At 45.5% G+C, this 6,434-nt stretch overlaps 1 long non-coding RNA gene across 1 annotated transcript; it reads right to left on the reverse strand.

The window, feature by feature from the left end:
- Positions 1–1,257: 1,257 nt before the first annotated feature.
- On the reverse strand, positions 1,258–4,839 carry LOC121274126. The gene is made up of 3 exons (XR_005942170.1): positions 4,618–4,839; positions 2,329–2,491; positions 1,258–1,612 (listed from the first exon to the last, which is right to left on the reverse strand). It is a non-coding gene; the product is annotated as an uncharacterized LOC121274126 (long non-coding RNA).
- Positions 4,840–6,434: the final 1,595 nt, after the last annotated feature.

Consider the following 6,434-nt stretch of genomic DNA (forward strand, 5'->3'; position numbering starts at 1 on the left):
TATTTAAACAGAGGTTATTGTAATGTGTGTTATTGCAAAAGAAATGATTTGAGGAACTAAGTCTTGTTCCCATCAGCCTAAAAATAATTTTCACCGAGTTCAATGATTTAGCAATGAAACCCCCCTCTTTGGGCACCAGTCTTGATTGAAACAACTCGCACAGCACTGTGGGAGGGTGAGTACTGAGGGAGTGCTGCACTGTGGGAGGGTGAGTACTGAGGGAGTGCTGCACTGTGGGAGGGTGAGTACTGAGGGAGTGCTGCACTGTGGGAGGGTGAATACTGAGAGAGCGCTGCACTGTGGGATGGTGAGTATGGGATGGTGAGTATTGAGGGAATGCTGCACTGTGGGAGCGTCAGTACTGAGGGAGTGCTGAACTGTCGGAAGGTCAGTAGTGAGGGAGGGATACAGTGTCAGAGGGTCAGTTATGAGGGAATGCTGCACTGTCAGTTTGTCAGCACCGTGGGAGTGCTGCACTGTCAGAAGGTGTGTACCGAGGGAGTGCTGAACTGTCGGAGGTTCAGTAGTGAGGGAGGGATACAGTGTCAGAGGATCAGTACTGAGGGAATGCTGCACTGTCAGTTTGTCAGCACCGTGGGAGTGCTGCACTGTCAGAAGGTGTGTACCGAGGGAGTGCTGAACTGTCGGAGGTTCAGTAGTGAGGGAGGGATACAGTGTCAGAGGATCAGTACTGAGGGAATGCTGCACTGTGGGTGGGTGAGTACTGAGGGAGTGCTGCACTGTCAGATTGTCAGCCATGAGGGAGTGCTGCACTGTCAGAAGGTCAATGCTGACGGGGTGCTGCACTTGAAAAGGGTCAACAATGAGGTAGTGCAGCACTGTCAGAGGGACAGTAATGAGGGAGCGCTGCAGTGACGGTGGGTCAGGATTGAGAAAACGCTTCACTGTCAGTTCTGAGCGTGGTCTGCACTGTCCTAAGTGCATTCTAGGCACTGCCCAAGGTTCCACCTGATGTCTGTGTAACAACAACATCATGTACACATCGAGAATATTTCTCGCTGTGTCTGTGCAGCAAGACAGCTTTGGAATGGCACCACCACTGGCAGGAGTGTGAAACTACAATGTGACATGTTTACATTGGAAATTTCTATTATAAAGATGGGCAGAGGAATTCATATGATGGAGAAAATGTGACAACATGAAGTAATGTCTTTGAGCCAAAAATTTGGCTGCAAAATAAGAATTTTAATCTATAAATATCCACAGAACAGGCTGAGCATTTTAATCACTTGAGAAAATCAATGTAATTTTATTCATAACCCAAATGCTTCTTACAATCTATCGCAGCATGATAAAGGTGCAGCATTCAGAAAGCACATTCCAATCAGAGGACAGAGTTTAGCAACGTCACATTTCTGTTGATTCCTATTCGACCATGTTGGCTGCACACAGCCAGACAATGCCGTGGTTATGATGTGTCCACACAGCAGGACTGGGGAGAACCAGGTATAAGGAAACGTTTCAGCTTGCTGAGGAGAAGAAGGAGAATCTCTCGTTCCAGGTTTCTCTCCGTACATTAAGAAGCAGGCATGCCGATGTTTCATTGCACTCTGTCTGCTGATGGGAGCCCGCTTGGAAATTGCTGTTTGTGCTGATGGAACGAATAAGCTTTTCATAAATCGATGGATTGAGGACAAACACAGGGAGTTTATGCTGAACATTTATAAAGCTCTGGTTAGGTCACAACTAGAGTATGGTGTCCAGTTCTGGTCTCCTCACTTTGGGAAGGAAGTGAGGGTCCTTGAGAGGGTGGGGAGGAGATTGAGCAGAATGGGTCCAGGGATGAGGGATTTTAGCTACAAGGTTGGGTTGGAGAAGCTGGGATTGTTCTCTTTGGAGCAAAGGAGATTGAAGGGGGATCTGATCGAGGTGTACAAGTTGATGATGGGTTTAGATAAGGTAGACAAAGAGAAGCTGTTGTCATTAGCTGATGGTACAAGGACTGGGGGACACAGATTGAAGGTTTTGGGCAGTGGGGGAATGTGAGGAGGAACTTTTTTACACAGCGAGTGGTAATGAGCTGGAACTCGTTGCCTACGAGGATGGTGGAACTGGAGACAATGAACGATTTCAAAAGGAAATTGGACGGACAATTGGAAATAAACTTGCAGGGATACGGGGATAGAGCGGGGGGGAATGGGACTGAGTGGATTGCTCTACAGAGAGACAGCATGGACTCAATTGGCTGAATGGTATCCTACAGTACTGGAATGGCTCTCTGATACCAAGGTGATTCTAACCAGGACACTGACCAGTTTCATTACAACTTAACCCAACATCGCACGTTATTTGTCCGCACTGACTGACCAGATTGTTGCTGTACAAAAGCTTTAAACAGTCTGTCGACTTCCTTTCACTGTTTGTCCCTCCCAGACACAGACTCCAGCGATAGTGATAACCACAGCCACAAGGAATATCACAGCTCGTATTCCCAGGATCTGGATCACGTGCAGAATCTCTCCTCCACTGTCTAGAGAACACACAGAAAAAAATCATCACTGACTCTCCGCTTTCAATCTCTCACTCTGGCTGAACAATCAAGCTTTATATCACTGCAACATTTGCTGTAATATTGACCCATCCACTGGGATTCAATGTGGAATGAATGTTTTCATTGTAAGCACTCCAAGAGTGGACAATCTGAACTTTCCCCTTAGCGTGGATCATTGGTGAGAATGGATCATTGTGCTGTTTGACTCCCTGTCCAATGTTTCTCTCCATCGCTGTGTACAGGATTGTGCTGTAGAAAATTCTGGAAACGTTTAGTACAGGGTGGAAATCCATCTCGGACGCATGTGCGAATCGGGCAGGATCGAGATGGACTCCCCCACGGAATTACACACCCCGCTTAATAAACAGTTCCAATCTTTACCCAGAGAGAGGGGAGAATGTGGAACTCACTCCCACAGGGAGGGTTTCAGGTGAACAGTATCGATGTATTTAAGGGGCAGGAGGGTCGGTAACCAGAGGGACACAGATTGATGAACCGGAGAGGGAGATGAGGAGAATTTGTTTTGACAGAGCGAGTTGTTGTGATCTGGAAGGTGCTGCCTGAAAGGGCGGTGGAAGCAGATTCAATAGGAACTTTCAAAAGGGAAATTAGATAAATACTTGAAGGAGGAAGATGGGGGCAAAGTGGAGTGGTGGTTAGTGGATCTGAATGGATAGAACATTGAAAGACTTGGCACAGGCACCATGGGCTGAATGGCCTCCTCCTGTGCTGTATCATTCTCCGCTTCCATGATTTCTCCCCCAGTCAGTAACCACTCCAGATCCCTCTTGAAGGCGACAGAGAAACTGCAACCACCACACCCACTGACAGCACATTCCCGAGGATCCCTACTCTCTTGGAAAAGATGAACTCCCCAATATCCAGCATATTCCTGCTTCCCGGAGAGTGTAAACCCTTCAGGGAGGCGCTGAGGAAGTTTTCAATAAAATAACATCAAATCTACCGTTTGAGAAATAATTTTATTCCGATGAACTCACAGCTTGTGTAGCAAACTGGGAAGTGGAGTTGCTTGAAAAGCTGGGAAACTGGTAGGAGACTGTAACTACAGCGTGATGTTTACATAGACAATCCCCATTACGAACAAGGACATTGGACATCATGTGAAATATGGGCATTGGAAAGGTGAGAACATGATGTAAGCTTTTCACCAGCAGGAATTCTCTTCCTAAACCTCTCCACCTCTCTCTTACTCTCAGATACACAAACAAAATCACACAGAATCAGATAAGGAGGAGTTGGGACCGGTGATTGTTCGAAGGGTTAGCTTTCAGGAAGCTTCTTAAAGGGAGAGAGAGAGTTGGAGAGGCAGAGAGTATCTGTGAGTGTCTCTATGCATCTGAGTGTCTGTAATAGACTTTGTAATTTCCATATTCTTGCATAAATATGAATGGGAACACAAATCCCAGAATTTAGGCCAACTCTCCAGTGCAGTACTGAGGGAGGTCAGGTAGCCCAAAGGGGAGTGTGTGTTAGTGTGTTTGTGTGTGAGTGTGTCTTTCTGTGTGGTCAGATATGTGTGTCTGCATGTGTCTATTTAGATGTGTATGTTTGAGGGTGTTTGTGTAGTGTTCGAATCTGAGAGAAATGTTGAAGTCTGTGTACACTCACGTTCCACAGTGATGGTTATGAACCCCACCACTGTTCCATGTTCATTCTCTGCCACACACTGATAGTCACCAGTGTCCCTGGATGTAACGTGAGGAATCACCAACCACAGCTCATTGTTGGAAGTTGTTCTGTTCATTGGGACATTAAGATGTCAGGGCAGGAATCAAGAACCCCGTTCGCAGGATTACCAACAGAAAGTGAACAACAATTTATACTTAATGGGACGAGAGTGCTGATTGGTTGGCAAGTGGTCTCTGATAGGTGGAGGTGTTGCCATGGAGAATGGTGTGTGCGAGATGTAAAGTTTAGACAGCTTATCTCTTCATTCAGCAATAATCAAATAAAGATCAATTAACTTCTATTGACTGTGAAACACTTTGAGAGGACTGAGAATGTGGATACTGAGAATGGGCTGCACTGTCAGAGGGTCAGCACTGACGGAATGCTGATGTAAAATGAAAGGTGTCCGTACTAACCTTGCACAGTTAGTACGAGGGTCCGCTCCGATGAAACAGATGGATATCTCACTCTGCAGCTGAGAGTGTGTCCGTGGTGTTTGAGTGATGGGGTCAGGGTCAGAACAGAAGTATAGGTCAGAGTGACACCATGCTGAGTTACAGTCTTTGAGACTGATCCAGGTACGTCAGTGGGAGTGTCCCAAGTTAAGACAGGTGCTGCTGTTCCATTGCACGTTGTGTTGAAGATGCAGCTTACATCCACACACTTTCCTGCAATAATATCAGCAGGGAATATCGTGGGTTTATCTGTGAAATCTAACACACAGAGAATGGATCCTTTTAGAGAAATATAACGTGAAGCATCAGTTAAAATAGAAATCACAGTCCCACAAGAGAAAGCACTTTTACAAGGATGATATCAGATCTGAGAGATTACAATGTTCAGGAAAGATTTTCTTGCTCTTTGGCAGTAGTGTTTCTGTCTCTCAGCTTAATACACGTTCACTCCGAGACATGTGAATTGAGAACACGGGATGAGAGAAGAGGCTCAGACCAGAGATTGGAGTTAAAAGCAGAATTCTGCCGATGCTGGAAATCTGAAACAAAAACAAAAATTGCTGAAAAGACTCAGCAGGTCTGACAGTATCAGTGGAGAGGAAGACAGGGTTAATGTTTCGAGTCCGTATGACTCTTCATCAGACCAGAGGTTTGAGTTCACTGGCTTCTCATTGCCTCAGTGATCTGGGTGACTTATCACCTTGTGGTTTGTTGGATCTTGCTGTGCAGAAACTGTCTGCTGTGTTTTACTTCTGTGACTGCAATTCAGGAATAATTTCATTGGCTGTGAAGGGATTTTTAAACAGGACAGGAGAGATTGATGGGATTGGATAACCTGATAATACAGTTAATGCTTTTCATCATTGATATTAAAGTGAGTATTAGAGGTTGCTAAAGGACTGAACTGGAAGCTATCACCAGGTTATTGAGAATCAGACAGTGTGTTATAATAAGCTGTGTTTTGTGTTAATATGTAAGCGTCACAGTTAGTGTTATTTCCCATTGAGTGTTGAACTATGAATTGTTGAGTAATTATAACACAGCACTTACCAGAAACGTGAAGCTGGGTTACAGGGTAGTAGCTGTATCTATTCCTGTTGTCAAATTCTATTCTGAGAAAATAAGGTCCTGCATCTTCCCGTCTGATGTTGTTTATAATCGGGGAACAGTCGCCATCTTTCAGGTCTCCAGACTGCCGGGTCCGATGGTGGAATCTTTGATCCCTGTGACTGTGACCCTCGGAGTGAAAGACTATTGACCATTTAGGCTGTGGGTTCCCATCTATTCCTTTCAACCAGATTCCGACACGCGATCTCCCCACTAAATGTGATGAGTAACTGTAATGACATGGAATCTGTACTCACGAACCTTCCTGTGCTGTCACCTCTCGTGGAGTGTCACCTTTCCACTCTTGTGACATTCCAACTGGGGAGAGAAATGTCAATATTTAACTCTGGATGGTTTGTAGATCCACTAGACTCGATATCCACTCCCTCCATCACTGGGGCACAGTGGCTGCAGTGTGGACCATCTACGGGACACACAGGGATCTCCCCAAGGTTTCACAACGGATGGAAGAGAATCCTGGACACAGGAGTGGACAAGTTCATTCTACATTGGCTCATGGTCCTCAGGACTCTGTTTAGTGAAGCCCGTCTTCCACCCAACACAATGTCTACAAGACACACAGGGAAACTGTGTAAACATCTCATCTCTCTACACTGACTGGTTTGAGCGTCGGTTTAACTTTCAGTATTGTTAAATTTCCATATTGAGGT

Source organism: Carcharodon carcharias (genome assembly GCF_017639515.1).
Source record: "Carcharodon carcharias isolate sCarCar2 chromosome 29 unlocalized genomic scaffold, sCarCar2.pri SUPER_29_unloc_9, whole genome shotgun sequence".
In the NCBI taxonomy this organism is placed as follows: Eukaryota; Metazoa; Chordata; class Chondrichthyes; order Lamniformes; family Lamnidae; genus Carcharodon; species Carcharodon carcharias.